The sequence below is a fragment of the Ischnura elegans genome, chromosome 1 (genome assembly GCF_921293095.1).
Source record: "Ischnura elegans chromosome 1, ioIscEleg1.1, whole genome shotgun sequence".
Classification (NCBI taxonomy): Eukaryota; Metazoa; Arthropoda; class Insecta; order Odonata; family Coenagrionidae; genus Ischnura; species Ischnura elegans.
Genome location: NC_060246.1, coordinates 2,297,550 through 2,318,164, shown reverse-complemented (window position 1 = coordinate 2,318,164; position 20,615 = coordinate 2,297,550). Strand labels below are relative to the sequence as shown.

The 20,615-nt window shown below is 39.5% G+C and overlaps 1 long non-coding RNA gene across 2 annotated transcripts in view; it reads left to right on the top strand.

The window, feature by feature from the left end:
* The window catches only part of LOC124154608, a 55,692-nt gene that overhangs the window by 12,809 nt on the left and 22,268 nt on the right, over positions 1–20,615 (top strand). Inside the window, exon 3 of one of the 2 annotated variants that reach the window (XR_006863971.1) lies at positions 15,711–15,748. The exons of the other annotated variant lie outside the window; for it this stretch is intronic. This is a non-coding gene — a long non-coding RNA (uncharacterized LOC124154608). Of the gene's footprint in view, positions 1–15,710; positions 15,749–20,615 lie in introns of those variants that run through there. 2 annotated transcript variants of the gene reach the window in all.

Below are 20,615 nucleotides of genomic sequence, written 5' to 3'. Positions count from 1 at the left end.
CTGGCCTTTTTTGAATGAGAATGAAATTGACCGATATCATTCGTCTAAACTGGGATTTCTAAAACCAAATAATGTGGATTTTATGAATACATTAATGGACATGGTGGGTAACGAATCGCAATCAATACCTTTCGTTTTCTTTGATGGAGGAAACTACCCTATTATTTAAAGCAAACTGTCCTTTAATTCTTTTAGTGATAGATGGATAAGGGCATACATGGGGAAGGTTTTAAACTGAAAAATGCAGAGGGATGTATGGCATTTGGCCTTTTTCTATTTCGGAGGCAGACCGATAAATCTTTTCTCAGAACGTATCCGATGTCATTCCTCGGAGAATTGAAATCGCCTTGAAGGGAGAACGGAGGTGACGCCTCTGATGGCGACTCGCCTATTTATAGATTAATCACTAATCATTCTGGATGGGATTGCTTGCTTGAGTTTACTCGGACCACTCCCATCCCGCCTCGATTCCCTTTGTCGCCGTATTTTGTCTTCGTATTTGATTCTTTGCGAAGAAAACAGATGTTTGAATAATGTGTTGGTATGTTAGAGCGTAGGTTTCCGCGGCGATGGTCTGATCTCTGCATTTCTCTAGGGTTTTCTTCCGCGTCAGGTTGTTGGTTGATTGACAACAGTTTCGCTGGCTGTCCTGCCAGCGTCTTCAGGTCGAATGTGTCGGCTGTTGGTTTCTGCCTCGCTTATATACTGTAGGCTGGATGGGAGCTGCACTGTGATTGGCTGTCTGACTGGGTGCTTCTCTCTGATTGGCTGTCTCTTTGATGACTGTTTTCCATGCGCTGTGAAGGAAGTATCCGTCTTCTCTATTGAAATTCAAAGGTGTTTTTTGAATTTCTATCGCTTCCCTGATTTGTCTAGGGAAGTAGCGGCACTCCTTAACTAAAAGTTTCTTCTCCTCAAATTTTGTGTCGTGGCCAGGTTCCGACCATACATGTTCGGCGATGGCAGAGAGCTGAAACTGCTTGTTATTGGTCGCCCTTTGATGTTCTTTAATCCTCACATGCATGGAGCGGCAAGTTTTCCCTATGTAGGATTTTCCGCAAGAGCAGGGCACCTTGTATACCCCCTCATACAGTTCTTGGTCGTCAAGGAAGCTATCCTCACACTATCCCTTTCATTGCTGGAACGTCAGAGAGGATCGCCAGAATATTAAAAAAGCATGACGTGGTCACCAGATACAACTGTGTGACCAAGATAAGAGACTTCCTCCCCGGGCCCAAGGATATCATTCCCCAAGAACTGTATGATAAAATGGCTGATGGATGAGGAAGACTTTTTTTTCCCGTTATGACTTATCTTTCCCAGCCCTCTAATGAAATTATCTTCATGAATTGCGAAATTGGGTTTGACAATGAGTTAACCCCATTATGATAGAATAGCGGAGCTATAAATAATAGTTTTTCGGTTGTAATCTATCTTTCCATTTCGTAAACCTAATTCTTTTAATGAAGTGAGAATTCAAATCTGATGGAACGATTCCACTGTCCTAATTTGGGCGGTTTCTTTTAGGCTATGGAGATACTGTATGACTAAAAGGCATTAAATTTGTTTCGCGACGAATCAGACTGAATGATGATGAATAAAATAACTGAGATTTCGTGATTAAATTATATTTTTTAACGTAAGCGTATCGTAACTATATTTTCCTTCACCACTTTTGGAATATCGTTTCATGTTCTTACAATTTTAAAGTTGGAGAAAAATCTCTCATGGAAAAAATAGCGGTAATTTAGAATTACTAAAACCCCCTTTCAAATTTTCTCCATAGTACTCATTCGTTTTTGTAAGTGATCTCTCAAAAGTAAGAAAGTACGCTAACATTCCTTACATCTAATTTTTTTGTTATAAATTTAATGTCAAACATTCTATGATGTCTAGGAACTCCATTTCTGGATTAGGAGAAGGATTGGGTTCAGCAAATATTTTCCTTTTTAACATATGTGTAGTTAATGGGCTCTTTACATATCCGATCGAATTCACAGTTATACCCCTCTGACTCCGCTCATATTTGTTCCATTAAAATCTTCTTATCTTCCGTTCAACGAAGTTGATGGTGTAGTTACCACAGTTTCCCGCGATCAGTAATTTTTCTGGTCTATCATTTGTTTTCTAAGGTTAGAAATTAAATACTAATTTCATTCCACTGCTGTTCCGAAATTCTTGCAATTCATTCGGTTTACCGATTTAAAAATGATTCCAACGTTTTTTTTTGTGCTGATACCAGTACTTGTACAATGTTTGTTTGTAATTGTGTTTGTCGCAAATGATGGTGATGTTTAAGACAGAAACCACATTTGTTTGCTACAGTATGTTTTGTCGCAATCTGAAGAATTTCCTCTGAGCACAGTTTGACCGAAGAAATGTTATTGAAGTATCATCGGTTTCAATGTCTCGACCACGCTCCTACATTACCATGCTGGTAATAAAGAATTTGTTGATTGAAAAATGTCCGTACCACATAATGAAAGCAATTCCTTGTATAGTGCGCACTTAAGTATCTTTATATAACGTCAATATTTAGTGCTATTATTATAAATAAAAGACACTGTTACTTCCACAGTATATTTATTTTAATCTATTTTTTTACCGGTTTCGGCTGTTACACCATTACCAAGTACAGAAAATGTTTTATGTACTTTTTAATAGCGTAACAGCCAAAATCGGTCGAAATTAAAAAAAAATATATCGTGGAAGTAACAAAGTGTGTTTTATGCATAATATGGAGCCCTTCCACCACGTGCAACCTCCAAGTTTGCATTTAATTTACTGGAGTATTTAATTCTTGATGGTTCGAAATGTAGCGTGTAAGCGTCAACTAATATGAATTATGCAGGATCGTTAATGGCCTCATGAGTTCGAAAGAGCTCTTCTCCCGATGAGTCGTGTGCTGTGTAATTAGAAAAATAATGTAGTTTTCTAAACGATCAACAAGTGGTAATTTAACATGATTCAACTTGTATTTCGCTCCATATGTTCAGTCACCAGTGAATAGGAACAATGAATGCTATTTAAATGCTCCACTTGCATATCCTAGTGAACAAGAGTGTAGGAGTTGATTTCATTCTTTAAAACTGTGCAACCGTAAACAGCTGGGAGCTATCAAGCAAAAGAACTACAGGAAAAACTGTTTCTTTTTTTGCCTCTATTTCCTTGAGGTATCTTACCATGCCCTTTTGGATTGACCCACGTGTAATGAATAATGAAGAAGGCAGTCTATTTGGGGAAATAGTATTTTTTTATTCCTTTTATCCTTTTAAAAGCTCTCGGTCCTTACATTAGCAACTTGACTGGACGTTGTAAATGGAGACTTCATCCCCTTTGAAAAATGTATACCGACGTATAAAGGATACGCCAATTAAGACTTCTCCTACGCGTTTGTTTGCACTGAATAACACGGGAAAAATTCAGCTAATTGGAATTGTTTGCTTAAAAAATACTTTACTTTCATTTACCTCCCGACCAAAACCTGTTACTTAACTTAGTATTATATAAAATGTGTATATTCAGAAAGTTAAGGGGAAAATTGATGATTTCGAGTCAGATAAGTTAATTTTAAAATGTCCAAATATCTGATGCATTAACTTCATCATGAATATAGAATTCATATCAGACAGTTTCTAGCTTTCATGGCTTACCGTTAGTGCATACCATTGTGCTCTTATTTTAAAATATCTAACAGTAGGAATTTTCTGAATGGAATATTTTTGCTCACCAGCCCCTGGTATCTTGTCATGCATTTCCATTTTAATAATATGTTGGGATTCAAAGGCGAATGTTTTTTGAAATACCTATTTAATGAAGAAATATATCTATACTTCACGTTATTACTTCAAACCCAGGATCACCGAGCTACGTAGGTATATTTTAGTCAATCTACATGTTTCACATTTGTCAAATTGTCCTACTCCGGCGTTCACAACTTGTAGGAATCTATGTTATCAGGAGGAAACACCTTATTTGTCAATTCTGTCTCTTGTGAATAAATTTTTCGCAATTCAATTTATCCAATCCATCAATCAGTTCTTTTATGTAATCTCTCTCTGCTTTCGCAACTTCTAGTCTCTTTTAGCCACTGAAGGCGAATAGGTCGGCAAAATCTCATAGAAGATGGCCGAGGATTCGCCCATAATATCTCACCTGAAATATAAAAAGGGGAGTCGGAGTTTCGAGGTCGCGCTGAGCCGAGCCGGGCCGCGAAACGCGATCGAAAATTGGAATTTTTTCTCAGGGTCGCAAACTTTTTCCACAGATTTTTGCAGAATACTTTATAATTATTTTTACTTAATACCCTGACAAAAAATCATGATATACATTTTTCTAAAACCAGAGATAATGACTCCTTTATGTTAACTTTTGCCTAACAAAATGTCCGCCATTTTATGACCTAATGACCAATACTGCTTTCAAAATATCTTCGATATAGAACCTTAGGGAATCCACAAAAGTGTTTTTTGCTTGAAAAAGGCAAATTTGAGGAATTTAGGTGCAAACAACTTCAACCATCACACGCAATCGATATTACCGGGGTCCGCCACGTGGAGCCGGACCGCGACGCGCGGTCGAAAATTCGAATTTTCTCTCAGGGCCGCAAACTTTTTCCCAAACCTTTTGCAGACAAACGTTTAAATATGTTTTCTTAGTATTATTGCGAAATATCTCGACATACATATTTCTTATAAAAAAGATAATGACTGCTTTAAGTGAAATTTTGCTTGAAAAAAGCTTCCGCCATTTTGATACATTACAGCACACAAATATCAACAAAAATGTCTGAAACTTATGCAAAGTACTGGCAAGAAACTATAATGACAGATGAACATGTTTAAAATTTCATGAAAATCCATCCTCTGCTCTACCATCTGCGTAACTTTTTACATTTTCGAAGAAAAATGATAAATGGCAAGTTTTTCGAAATTTCGTCATGTTTAAGCCTCCGTAACTCCATAACGGCTGAGACTTAATAAAAATGACTTTCTATTTCAAAATCAGCAACTATTTCCCCGTATTTGCGCCAAATTTCAATTGTCTACCTCAAAAAAAGCCATTTCGGACTTTTGTCCGGCGTTTTTTCGATTTCCGACCACTGTGCGCCGCCGCGATAGGAGCCCGACGACGCCTCCTGGGAGGGGATAGGAAAGGAAGGGAGGGGACGAGGAATCCCGCACCATCACAAGGCGGGCGGGTCCTACCATCAGCGAAACCAAGCATAAGCTATTAATGTTCTAACGACCTTGGGGGATTATTCTATGAGGAAGAATAATCCAACGATCAAATCGTTAGATTGTACTCGAGACACAATGGTAACTAAACCCTTGGGCCGGGTTCGCGGGATACACTCCTGAGGCGAGGACTATAAGCGATTAGCTTTTTTCCTCTGCCCCCAGAAGGGGAAGGACGAGAGGGAACAAGAAAAGGAGGCGCCGCCGCGATAGGAGCCCGACGACGCCTCCAAGGAAAGGACGGGGAAGGAAGGAAGGGACGAGGAATCCTGCACCGTCACAAAGGCGGGCAGGTCCTACCACTAACGAAACCAAGCAATACGCAATTAATATGCTACCAATTTTAGTAGATTTTCCTATAAGGAAGAAAAATCTATCGATCAAATCGGTAGATTGTACTCGAGACACAAAGACTTTCAGGGTTCAAGGCGAACCCTGATAAGGGTACAACGCACCGGGGCCCGGAACCAAGCCAGGGGCTTATACGCCAGGAATCCCGGGGAGGGGGAGGAGAGAGGAAGGAAAAAAGGATGGAGACGCCGTCGCGATCGGAGCCCGCCGGCGCCTCCAGGGAAAGGAAAAGGGATGGAAGGGAGGGGAAGAGGGTTAAAACACTCCAGTGCTATGGAAGCAAAGGAGGCCCAATCTAGCGAAACCAAGCAAAGCTATTTCTCTGCCACCATCCCGGAAGGATTTTCCTATAAGGAAGAAAAATCCCAGATAGGGACAGTGGGAATGTACTCGAGACACAGTTGATTTGAATAAAATAAACAAAATAGCGAATCGTTTAGGGTATCAATCTCATTCGCTTGGTATTAGAACATTCTATCCCTCACGCCATTCTAACACTCTGCATCATACCTTGGCTGTTGCTCTTGTTGCGCTGCCTTTCCAATGCTAATATTCGTTCATGTTTGATTGATCGGTTGTCGTGTAAAAAAAGTTGGCAATGTATTTTCGCATCAATCCCTGAAAACCTCAAGTGTGCGCATCTTTTATGTCATTTTTTATCATCAATATATTTTAGTGCTCGTAATTGGCGAATTTGGGATCATACCTTATAATTGTTTGTTTCTGTTAGATTGCTAAATATTTTTATTCACCGACATTTCACAAGGATTTCCAGAAATATTTATTCTTAAGACAGAGCCATGAAATTGATGAGGTACATTTTTCACAATTTCATTAAAATGCACAGCAATAAGCATATCAACCGTATAATGTTTATTTCGATGACCGTTTCCGAATGTTGAATTTATTGCCCGTGAAACACTGATATAAGATTGTCATTGCTCCAATAATGTTTTTTCGTTGCTAATTACTGTGTTAATGAATACTCAGCCACTGACGAAATCTAATGATGTTTTTCTGTCATAAAATTTGAGCGCAACTGTTGGCGTAACGACTCATGATTTTTCCCACTCTCCACAAATATGGTGTTTTCACAACTTAGTCTCCAGATGATAAAAAATAAATGCTTTTCATCGGAAGAACTCACCTCTGACCGTATTACATCGTCTGTTTGGCGTAATGTACCAACGCGTAGGGAAAAAGGTTGGATACATGAACAGTTCCATTTTTCTAACCATACATATTTATTTCATATCAATACCATCCTCGCACTGGTTGTACTGAATCAACTTAAGCCTTAACCGGTGACGTGCGGTCTTACCCCCCATTAGTGTATTCATAAAAAACAAATTATTTGGTTTTAGAAATACCGGTTTAGACAAATGGCAATGGTCAATTTAATCCTCATTTGAAAAAGGCCAGATTGGCGCCCATGCGATGCCACTCCATGTGACGTCACAGGGACCTTATTTCTACACGAGAGGATAGGAGTTTCACGTCGTCTGTAGTTACCAATGCATGCATGAGGCACAGAGCTCAGGAAAACATGTCTTAATAATCTCCTATAAAAACTGGCTGGTCGGAAAGTTTCTTCGTTTGATAAGATATTAATAATCCTTATTTAACCCTTTCACTGCTCTGGACGTACCTAGTACGTCCGCACGGCAGACTGCTGTGGACGTACTTTTTCTTCGTCCCTGCCATGCGGTCAGCACTTTCGCCGAAGCACTCCGAAGGGTTGCTAATCCGGGACCCGGAATCCTCGACCAGCTCACTCACGTAAAACCGTCTCCTCGACCCTACCAGCGGGGGGCCTCCCTCCCGAAAAGTGACCGCTCTGACTGCAATTTGAAAATCAATCGATTAATCCGATCATCAAAAAATGATTGTTTTCATCGCACTTCTGCCAATCAAGCAATCAATCACGTCTTTGAACCGTGTTTCTGCAATGAAAAATAACGATTTTGTTAACTTTGCTAAAATAGCCATTTTCCCGTTGTCCGCACCCACGCAGACGGTCCTGCGTGGGTGAGCTGGTCGAGGATTGGGTCGCGGATTAGCGACCCTTCGGAGGGTGTACACACCCATCCTGGAAGTACCTGCTCCATGGGCCCACGAAACGCATTTTAACATTTTCGCCGCATGTGAGGAGTAGGTTTTCGGAGATTGAACAGCAGCGAAAGGGTTAAGCCAAGCGCTACCAGCTAGCATGGTACTCAGTAACCTGGTAGCATGGTACTCAGCTACCTGCTATCATCCTGCGTCGTATCAGCACTCAAGAGCCTCGCCCCAAGGTCACCTCACTTGCGGCAGCGAGAAGCAGAACGACGTCGCGTGGAGCTTTTCCCAGCATTCATACTTACCCGTCGCGTTTTCGTGCGCTTGGAAATTTTCACTTTTCATTTAATAGCAAAAAATAGAAAGCGTGAAATACGTACTCCAGGAGTAATAATCTTTCGATTTAGGCAATAAAAAATAATAGGAAACCACCCTATTGAACAAAGGATTGCTCGACTGAAAGGAGAAGGTGATTATTTTATGAATAACTTCACAGAGCTGATAAGGCCCTATTGATGAATCAATAAATTCACAGAGGAATGTAAGTCATACGTTAGTTTATTCAGTCTGACCAAGTAATACATTGTTCCACCTTATTGTTAAGTGCAACACAGTTGCAGCCACAATTGGAAAAGAGAGGTTTTTTGTAAAAGACAACACTCGTGTAAACTGAGATTAGTGCCGGACTTTTTTACGTCTATTTTTTGTATAAATGATCTCCTTAATCTAAATGTAAAATTAGTTTTTCCGTGATAGCTTTAGTTTTTGAGACAAAAAAATCGGCGTTTTACGTTACCAGAGTTAAGGGCGCCTATAAGATACAAAACAAATCTACAATGAGTTTATTATTTTTTATATTTTCCAGTAGAATGGAAGAAATACATTTTCCATTAAGATGTCGGGAGCGCGTATTTACAACTGCACTTGTAAAAAATAGCATCCTGTAAAAGAGTAAGTAGCCACTTCTGAAGCCTCGTTCCCGATATTTTGAAGAAGGACTTCGGCATAATTATATCTCGGAAGGTTGGAACAATAATCTGCCATCATTTGTGTACTTCATAGCCATTTGTAGCAGTCTTGCATAGTTTTTATATCCTAATTAAATTTATCACTTTATTCTTCACTCGTATTTGCAAAATTCTGTAAAATGCAGTTCATGAAGCTATGCTAATAGTGAATCTTAATACTCATATTGCCTGTCAGGCTTCCAATATTTTTTATCATCACGCGTACAAACCTTATGTAATAATTGCCTCTGTAACATAAAATTGTGTACAGTATCATCAGACGATCTTCAAGCATTTTTCTCAGCCTCATTCATTAACTTCACGAACTCTATCTAGCTGTCAAATTTGTGGGCCATCAAAAATCCCAGTATTAAGTTTCTCAGAACTAATTTGTGGCATTTTCCCATATTTATCCAGAGCCTTCAACAGCTGCTCCTAAAGGACTTCTTTCTTGAGCAGTGGAGGCAAAGTTATTTTTTGCGGTTTAACCAGATAATTGCTTAGTATGGTTTCTCTACCACAAAATGCTTTATTTCTCATGCCACTCTTTTCTCGACCAGAGGCTATCTCTGTCCTTGCTATCCCAAGCACGTCATAAATTAGGACATTTTGTACGGCTCTTAGTAGTCGAAAGAGAAAGATTTGCAATTTGAATCCACAGAAGTTATCCGTCGATGTTTTTGATAAATCTTCACTGCCACAGCAATGGTACGTATTCTCCTTTCATTTTTGTTGATGTGAAAATAAAACTGAGAAAACTTGTAGACAGTATTAATCACGACTCATTGCAAACTCGGCTGAGAACTGTAAATGAATAGATTGCCATTATCGGAAATGCAGTCGGGAAATTTCATTTTCTTCGGGATTTTCTTAACATCACTCACTCACTCACTCACATCACTTTCATAACTCACAGAGTGGAAGACTCTTGAGAACAGTAGGGAAGCAAATAATTTTCTCCTGTAAGATAAAAAGCAATATCTGTTCCATGTTCTAATATATTCCTATAATTTTACCGAAAGATAAGTAATTCAGATGCTGTGTCAGGAAGGTCAAGGTCTCGGGCGAGGGCATTTATGAACCGGTGGTTTTCTGCATCGATGTGACATCTGGATGCAATAAGTGAACGATTTATTTTTTAATTATTAATTTATAGGTTCCTTTGTTTAATAAAAGGAGTATTTTAGGTTCTATGAAACTGTAGAATTTCATTCCGAATCATATTTTAGTGTTTTTTTCTTCCTACAAGGCAGTTAAGTTTTGATATCTGAATGTATAACGAAGTTTGAAATCTATGCTTGGCCATTTTCGAACTTCTTCACAAGATTATGTGCCTCCGCAAAATCATTATTAGCTGGCCGCACTCTTCCGTTGTTTCCCTTCCCATCTTTCTTTCCCGACGAATATTCCTTCCCCGTAGCCACATGGTGTGGATCAGCTGGCAGTTGGAATTCCGATCCTCCCAACCCGCCTAATGCTACTATCGGCCAATCTAAACCATGACAGTCAGGTCGTATTGGACGGAAACATTTAATTTTAGCGTGCAAAGGAATCTTAAGAATTTGAGTTTAATCAGAAGCGTATTTCACAAGTTCTAAGTTATCCCGACCCTAGGTTTTCTTTAGGGAAATTGAGTTTAACACTAGGAATACCGGACTTGACACCCCCCCTAGAACTACCGAATGGAGTCATTTTGACTCCTGCCTTATAATTGTTTATTTTTGCTGTTTATGTCTGTTTTTATTGATAGATTGCATTAGTTTATCATTTTTGTTAATAATTGCAATATTTCAGACGTCGTTTTAACAAAAAAATATATTTTTTCAAAATGCGAAATTCGACAGTGTTGCTTTGAAATTCTTTTTTCTTACATGTTATGTTGTTTTAATAGAATTATAATGGAGGAATTGGATAAAATAGCAAACGTACACTTTTCAACACATTTTATCATATTGTTTGAATGATCGAAAATATTACTTAGGCTACATGGTAGTTGGGAAGATAATTAACTGAAGCAAAAAAATGCAGTTGATACGCCACGCATTTGTCTAAGGTGCTTTAGAGTTCAAGCATTGTCGTTAATTTTCATTGCCCACACAAAGACTTTTGGCAGGTCTTACAATTCCCAACTGATAGATTATTTTTGCACTTTGGTTTTGCCTGGAAATAATTTTTTTGCAGAAACCCATCAGAAGAATCTGCGGCATTGGACACGCAACGCTTTTATCTATATCTAACATGAGGATCAGCCAACTCTGTAACGAGCTTTTTCTAAAACGTCTTGCGTGAAATGTTTTAGGTAGTCTCATTGTACACTATCCATGAATACCTGCTAAGTCGGGAGTATTTTCCAACGAGTAGATAGGCTATCACTGAGTAGACGTTCTTGTGGTATATTTGTGATTTCATCTCTTTTGGTTATTCTATTCTCTTTTATTTACCTTTCCCACAATGCTTGTACCCTGGATTTTTTGCTGTTCAGCGAGTTTGACTGAGGTAAAGTAATTATATACAGTAACATTTCGCCCTTTTTCAGAAATGGTTGCATTAGTTTCAGTACTGCTAAACGGCAATCTGCATTAAGTGAATTACCTTTTCCAACATAAGGGAAGGCATTTGCAAGATATTTGCTCTCCTTGTCAACAGGTAGCCAATATTTATGGCCGTATTTGTCCGGATTAGAAGGAATGTACAGAGTGAAATATACCTAATTGCACTGGGAAAAAGTTGTTCATCAACTATAATGTACGGACCAGGTTTGTAACAAGCAATGTAATTCTCTATGAATCTATCGTACACTATTGAAAAGAGGGCAAACTTGACAGTTTTGAGCCGCTGGAATCAATTAGATTTCTCATCAACTCTTAGACATTGCAAAATGTTAACAAACCTAGTCGTTCGTTGTAGAAAATGGTATTCCCCAGTCGTTTGACCAAATATTCTCAATAGAGTAATCATTTGTACCTGATATTCCTCAGGCATAAAATATGGCTATACATGCAACTAGCTCCACATCGGAAAGTGTAAAATCTTCGTAATTTTGCCTGCGTGGTTCCACAATTGTACATCGCTTTATGTGAGTCAGTATAAACGAATCGATAAATAATCGTATATAATACCTTTTTTTGTAACTACCCATGAAAGGGAAAGTAAATGTAAATTACTGCTTATATTTCGCACGCGTTTTGTCTGAATCTTCAGACTCACTAGAAACGTTTTGAGGAATAAAATCCTCGACTTCGTCAAAGCCGAAATGATCTTTTGTTTCGCGTTCCGATTCACCTTCCGGTATAGAATGCAACATAGATAGGGCTTCTTCACGCTTTCGCCTACTTCTTCTAGCCATACTCCCAGTCAGGAAAAATGAAATCCTTGCTTCATAGGAGTTTTGCAGTCCACTCGAGAGTTCACTGGATTCACTAATGCAAAGGACAGCGCACGGTTTTCCTGTGCGGCATCCGGCAGCCAGCGCTGTCAGAGCCGAACGTGCTAGGACAGTAACTTTATTTCATTCTACTGATTTATTTTCCTGGTTCATCAGTATATCAATTTTTCTGGGGAATCGGTATATCAGAGGTACTTTTTCATATTTGAAAATCAACTTCCACGGAGTCAAGGCTGAAATAAAAGTGCTGCAGCGCATTGCACAGTATTTGCGGGCGGCAGCAAAGGTGGGCGGCGAGAAGGAGGGGAGGAGGGACAGACACAACGGATTCTAAACACATGGATTTGAAAATGCTATGAATCGCATATTCACCACTTTATCGCAAGGTAAAATAATACCAGGACATTCACATAGTTTGTAGATCCAAACACAGACCCGTAAAATAAGAAATGCTTTCAGTCTCGCAAATATGGGCCAAAAGGAAAATAATTGTATATTTAAACCTTTGATTGATTTATATTAATTAATATTGACATAAGAAGAGATAAAAACTTGTATAAATATTACTATTTGGTGAAAAGACAAGCAAAATACATTAGGGAGTCAAAATGACTCCCTTTGGTAGTTAAAGGTAAATTTTGAAAAACGTGCACTATTTTATTTTCTAGAATTATTTTAATCGCACAGCCTTATTTTGTGTCGAAAATGAATAAAAGTCACGGAATTTCAGGCCGGAATTCGGAAAATTTTAGACAGGGCAGAGAAATAAAAATGGCGAGGAGTCAAAATGACTCCATCGGTAGTTCTAGTGTTAATCTCTTTCCAACTTGAGTGTCATACATCAGTTTCTATCATCGCATTCGATATCCTTAAAATGAAAACATTAATTAAGAAATGAGATGATATAAATCTTTTCGTGTTAAGTGTGACAAAAGGACTGAAATAAGAATATTTTCGGAAGAATCTGTACACAAGGATGTGTGCCAATGATCAGTAACACATGTGTTCACATAAAGGCAGCCTTGTTTGAACATGTAGTATTTTTTTCAATTTTACATCCCAAAATAAATACAATTCCTAGAGTATGCCATAAATATTTTTAAATGGAAAATTTTAAAATTTAAAATTACTTTCGCTCATTTAATATTACATACATTATTCATAACTTTTATGAGCCTAATTTTACCTTGCGGTAAGCTACGGCTGCACTTTAGGAATATTTCTAAATCAGTTTCAAACGACTCTGACTCTATTTCAGCAAAATTATAACGCAAAGAATTCAGCCGGTAAAAAAATTTCATTCCACAATATAATTATGAAGCTCTGGAGTCTATGATTTTCGGTGATTTGTGCTCGTTTAAATATTTACAAACCAATCTGTGCTGTAAATTTGTTCCACTCAAGTGAATCAACAGCAATGAGAGTATATTTGTTTTATTTCTGCAGCAATGTATACATCTTCAGATTTCAGACTCAGTTAGTGATCGGCTTGCAATTTTGCTCATTTATGTAGATCATACGTGAGAATTAAACCAAGTATGGAAAACTATAAGGTATTGTGTCTTGGTACTGGATCGGATTCATATCTCAAGGGTAGTGGAATCATATGTGGACCTTATAACAGTAGACGTATGTGTGTTACATGTTCGCCTATTACTACAACACGATGCCCCGTGCCGCTTTTGTGTTGACAACACTTCTCTTCTTGTCATTGAGTTGTGCTTCAATGGAGCAGCCAGTGGTTACTATCATTGACCCGCAGGGCGCAATTACATGTAATGAGATACAACTGTTGGCGCCCGCGACATAACGAAGTTGGAGCACGTAGGATCGGCAAATGCTTGATTGCGTAACTTGCTCACCGCAGCCCATCCTCCTTATGCGATTACACTAGCGATTCGATTTCTTGGCCCCCCATTGCGTTCGAACGACGCTCTATCCTCTCGTATCACGTGACAGTGGAAACGAGACACCCAGGGGGGGCTCGCGGGTTGCACTTCTGCGGCAGGGACTGTAAGCGCGGGCTTTTTTCCTCTTCCCGCAGGAGGGCAAGTACTAGAAGGAACAAGGAAGGAGGAGCCGCCGCGATAGGAGCCCGACGACGCCTCCTGGGAGGGGATAGGGAAGGAAGGGAAGGGACGAGGAATCCCGCACCGTCACATAGGCGGCCGGGTCCTACCATCAGCGAAACCAAGCTTACGCAATTAATGTTCTAACGGCCTTGGAGGATTATTCTATGAGGAAGAAAAATCCAACGATCAAATCTTTAGATACCGTGACAGTCTTCCGGCGTGCTTTTGGGCCTACGCCTCGGCTGAGGGCCCAACGGCGCGGCGTCCCCACGGGAGCGCTGGGCCCTCATGCGGCCGGGAACCGCTTCCCCGCACCGCGCCGCGCATCGCCGGGAGTAGACAGTCGCAACCCCCTCACCCCACTCCCCTCCCCCTCCTATCTTCACCACTATTTCCCTCGCAGTTCGGCAGTTCACTCGACCGGCTCCCGCCGCGCGTTACTACTCACTCCACTCCTCCCACCAACCCTCTGAAGTCGAACTCGGACGTGTCTCCCGATCCCCCGCCGAGGGAGACGCATTCGCCGATGACGAGCGACCCTCCGCCGCCGTAGTACCTGATGCCACTCGCCGGCCGGGCGTCGGACGCGCCCGCTTGAAAACCGATTCCTCTGCCGCTGCCGCATTATTTTTGACTTATCCTCTCGAGTCAGTGACTCTGCTACGTAGAGTGTTTTCCCTCCCATCTGACTTCTCCGGGACGTGGTTTTTTTTATGATTACCGCACTGTGAGTTTTCGCCGCTTCGCGTATTGTTGACGGCCAACAGTGACCGTGGCATCTCTATGCAGCACTGCCAGCTCCTTTCTTCTGACCGTCACTCTTATCTATCGCCTCGTGCACTAAATATTGCGAGACAACCACTACTCTGTGTTACTGTCTCGTCAAAGTGTCTCCTTCCATACTACGTCACTTTGCACGTAAGCTTCCCATTTTCCCCTAAACTGGAATGAAGAGTGGATCTGGAAAAATAGGACTGATATCGACTTAGTGGGGAGAGTTTATGACAGCTGTCATCTCGAAGTATGTGCGTTAGAATATTTCCCGTGGTGAATGACTCATATTAATATTTGTGTCTTTGGGTGTTGTGCCAACTTCTCTGTCTCGCAGACAATCGTGTGAGACGGAATTCGGTAGTATTGTGGTTTTCAAAGACATCCTAGTAAGGCAAGGAATGCCATTCAACATTCTTCCTCGCTAATGTTACCGGCGTGTGTTTTAACCTACTGCGGCAAGTCGCGGGCCTTGTAGTGGAGGGCGCTGGGGACTGCAGCCAGGGTCTTTTGAAGCCACGACACTCCAGCTGCGACTGCGAACCTTTATTTTATTTTTTACGAGCCGGTGAAAAAGTTAAGTAGAGCTACAGAAAACTGCGATTTTGGCCTAAAATCGTCGTGATTTAAGCTTTTGTTTAACGACATATACTCCTGTGCTGCGATTAGTGACTTAGCAGGCAAAGTTAGGAATTTATCCCTTAAAGTGACAATGGACGAAATGAACACCAATTGCAGAGATCTGTGCAAGTGATTGAAATGATGAAGTAGTTGATTCACCAAGTGCTGTCACAACCTTATATATCTCGTCTCGTCTTTGAATTTCCAGCCCTCCCTCCGGCCTGAAGCAGTCCTACATTTCGACATTCATCATCTCCAAGTGGTTCGGGACATTTTGTATAGTCTGTCAACTCCGTTACTCTGGTAAGTCACATTTATTTTCATTTTGTCGTTTAAGTAATCATGTTATTCCATTTATTCGTCTGTATTTAGTTTCTTGAAGCGCTTTAAAAGTTCTTACTGAGTGTAGATATTTGTAATTTTGTAAGAGATAACCTCGTTCTCTGGATCAACGTTTTTAAACGAATCAGACAGACTGTCGACAAGTTGAATGTGTAGAATTCCATGGCTAATAATAATTGAGGCGGCTGTGGTAACTTTCCTCACTTTTTTAATCTTACACGACCGGTTTCAATGCTTACGCATCATTCTCGAGAGCTGTTTTTAAATGAAACTGGTGAAAGACAAAGAGAGGAGATTGAAAAATAGTATATCAGCAACATTTTTTGTAACAAACTGTTACTAAGGTATTACCTTGGGGGTCGGATGCCAAAAGAATTTCAATTGGTTATTTTTTATTATTTTTTATATTGGTCGTATTATTTACTCAAATATTGGACCGGATTTGGTAAAATAAGTACATCTGGAGCGGGATTTGTACAGTCCGCCTTGTTTAAGTACGTACTCTCAATAATCCATGCATATGGATTTAAATTAACCGTTATAATTTTCCCTGAAACCATGTGCTGACAGTATTTTTATATGACGGGGTGCGAAGCCAAGGGGTACAAGTGATTTATTTCTTGTCGAAGTTTGGTAAAGTTAATTTTTAAAAGAAATGCACTAAAACTTGGATGCCAAGGGATTCGAGTGAGTGTATATTCTGGGCTGGCATCGAGTAGAAAATCAAATACACTACTAAATATATAGTTCAACTCGTTTGTTTTCTTTGCGTGATATCTGCACATAACTCTGTTTAAAAAAGAAATCATTTGTTCCCCTTGGCTTCTCACCCACTCCTATACTAAGTATTTTTGTTGAAAGTTATTCATCTCACTTGTTGAGAGATGGCCAGAACGATGGTTAGGATCACCAAGCTCTCTTCTCGAATTGTTTGAATGTCCAGTACGCAGTAATTACATAATACTTTAGAGATGAATAATGAATTTGTACAAGAAATATTAACGGATAGGTTCACTCGAATTTAATGTAAAATGATGATAGCTGTATCGTAAGTTTCATGGCAGGGGGATACTGAACGGAGAGGGGAAGTTAAAAACCGTGTTCGGGGTGAGATTGTGGGGTAAGCGAGAGACAGAATGGGAACTTGGAAAATGGAAAAAATAAATGGGTCTTACCCCGAATGGAAGAAGAAAGTCATAGTTGGGAGGGAAGACAGGGGGAAGACAGGTTTCTGCAAAACACTCCACCTTAACTGGTAGAATACTTAGATTAAATTCGCAAAAAAGTTATCATACCGCTAATTTATCTCATCTGCTAAAATATGAAAAGCAATCAGTGCTTTGAAATGTGAGGGTATTGCGGACCTCCGTCACGGAAATTAAAGCAGTAAGAAGGCTTGCACTTAATTACCGATTTTCTTTTCGCTCTATTGTATGCTCTATATTTGTACAAAAACAATTGTTTTCTTCGTATTATAAATGATTAAGCAAGGCAAAACTTATCATGACTCATGAAAGTCAATCAGGAACAGTTCAGTTGGCATAGCCTACCCTGTCTAACGCTTGCTGTAGAAGACTCACCAATGTAAATGCAGTACCAAGCATCATTCGTGTGAATCATAAATATTCTAGTACAGTGGCGGAAAAAATTAACGCAAAGCTCGTTGGCGTCTGAGAGCGGCCAGTTCAGGAACTACTTGTCTACCAAAATTTTGCCCTCGTAATGCTCTCATACAACCGGGAGTTTTAAAAGCAATATATCCCTTATACCGGGGAAATAATCATACCCGTCGCATTATCACAAGGCGCAAAAGATCCAGCTACGAATTCTTCGCCATATTCTCCGAAGTATGCTTCGCCCTCGACTCACCTACAATGGAATCCACTCTCGTCGGGACATAGTGGACACAGCCGACATATTGGGCATTGAGACTGCCCTAACACCCAATCGTTCGGGTGGTGTAGTGGGTAAAGGCTTCATGCTTCGAATCAGGGGTTCCACGGATCAAGTCCCAGTGACGGATGACTTGATGCTGCTCACAAACACACTGTAAATATTTTTCTGATCTTAAAACTTCGCAATATCTATCAATAGGTCCATAGGACGTTGCATGGCTATTGAATTCTTACGCGCTTATTTATTTGTTGAAATTCAACCACCATATTGCATAACCATTTGGGCAGTTGACTGTGGAGTGAATTTTGACTACCATTTCCGCGTCGTCCAGCACCGCTTCAAGGCCCCTAACCATTTGCTGCATGTGTGATGTGTCACGGCCTGCTACTCCTCCCTCATTTCAAGGGAAAATTCCTCGGAAGTTCTGCAGAGCTGAGCGAAGGAAGAACATCAAGCCGCCCAAACTCAGTAGTTCTCAATCGGGTAATTTTTGGCGTCTGCGCATGTATTTCATCAGAAACATTGAGCAAATGGTTAAGTTAACAGAGGTTAGACTTACCCTTAAAATTTTCAACAAAATGAGCATTACGCACACATTAAAAAAATATTTTATCATTATTATGGAACTAATGTTATTTCGAAATCATAGAAATATTGGACTGTCCCCGTTTTCAGCTATTTATTTATTCCCTACTTCGAACTTGTGATTACTTTTAGCTCTCAACATAGGTTAAGGAATAGAGTAAATCTCACAATGAATTATTCGAGGCAATTTCGCGTCAGAAAGGCGGTTGTAAGACATTTATGTTAATTTACAAACTAACTTTTTAAAAATAAAAATGATTTTTCATTACCTTCACCTATCAATGAAGAAATTTTATTCTTGTAATCACATGAATTACCATTCATTTTTACATCTTCATTTTATGGCCGAATTTCCAGTATTCTCTATTCATTGAAGAGGAGCGATAGAGTTTTTTTGACCATCCCGTGAATTATAGTGTGTGGTCGAATTTTCCCATTGTCTTAGCAAAAAATATATTTCCAATAAGCCACATAATGATTACAAAAAATTTACCTCATATACAGCAGGCGTTTTCTTTTCACTTTCTTACGAAGGATTTACTCCCATGATTGTTGCATAATTGAAATGTGCATCAAAGATGGACTTCTGAAACAGTCTACGTAGCAAAAGAAAAGTAAATGAGTTTAATTGTGGACATTAAATATTTTGCGGAAAAGGATTCGGACACAAAAACGGAGTAGACCGGTAAATGACTGCAAGGTAAAGCATTTGTGTTTCAGAGAAGACGGGAATTATGCAGGAATTGATAAAGAAAACTAGCATCAAAGATCGGATTTGAACAAAAGTAATATTCACTGGGTTTAGAAGAAATAAATTCGAGAATCAATTGATTGATTATGCCTGAACGAGAAATTCACAAGGAAAAATATATCAGTCCATGAAATGTATCAACTTGTAGCAAGGAAATATTAATCATAATTCGATTACCACGGAAACAAATTCTAGATAAAATTCATTCCCTTCTATTAACTAAATACAATTAAATTCCTTTACGTTCCTTTCCAACCATTCAAATTTCAGTATTATCTCCAGTTTCCTAAATAACTTTTCAATAAGTGAAAATTATAATACTTTTCTGATTCTCATTTTATGTCAGTTTATAAAATTTAAAAACATATAACGCTTAGTTCAGATACATCTATTTTAATAAAGATCTAATTTTTAGTTGATGTTGTTAATCAAATACGCGTTCATATGGATCATCATTGAGATTAAAAATCAAGTTTTAAAGACATTATGAAGTTCAAAAAGCTCTATTTACTCCTCTCATTTCACTATGAAAGAAATCGTTTACTGACCAAATTAATCAATTTCTTTGGATAACTACATGAAAGAAATTATTAAACCTTAAAATGGCCATAACATATTGCGTTACCTAAATCAATTCGGCTTCGCATTTCTTTTCAATTGCAGTATGTTACAAGTTGTTCCAATATAATCCTCGGGAAACTTATTGGGCGTAGAATATTGAGCAAAGCATTGCAATACTGAACTGAAAACAAACAACTGATTTCTCGGAGGTGGCTCAAAAAAGTGCTTTCATTCTGTTTTGAGGAACTCTATAGGAGTTTTCCCTTGAAGGGGAGGAGTAGCAGGCCGTGACACATCACACATGCAGCAAATGGTTAGGGGCCTTGAAGCGGTGCTGGACGACGCGGAAATGGTAGTCAAAATTCACTCCACAGTCAACTGCCCAAATGGTTATGCAATATGGTGGTTGAATTTCAACAAATAAATAAGCGCGTAAGAATTCAATGGACCTATTGATAGATATTGCGAAGTTTTAAGATCAGAAATATATTTACAGTGTGTTTGTGAGCAGCATCAAGTCATCCGTCACTGGGACTCGATCCGTGGAACCCCTGATTAGAAGCATGAAGCCTTTACCCACTACACCACCCGAACGATTGGGTGTTAGGGCAGTCTCAATGCCCAATATGTCGGCTGTGTCCACTATGTCCCGACGAGAGTGGATTCCATTGTAGGTGAGTCGAGGGCGAAGCATACTTCGGAGAATATGGCGAAGAATTCGTAGCTGGATCTTTTGCGCCTTGTGATAATGCGACGGGTATGATTATTTCCCCGGTATAAGGGATATATTGCTTTTAAAACTCCCGGTTGTATGAGAGCATTACGAGGGCAAAATTTTGGTAGACAAGTAGTTCCTGAACTGGCCGCTCTCAGACGCCAACGAGCTTTGCGTTAATTTTTTCCGCCACTGTACATGTGAAGATGTAACTAGAATTTTAATTTTCCTTTCGTCCAATTTGGACTTGTGGCCCAGAATAT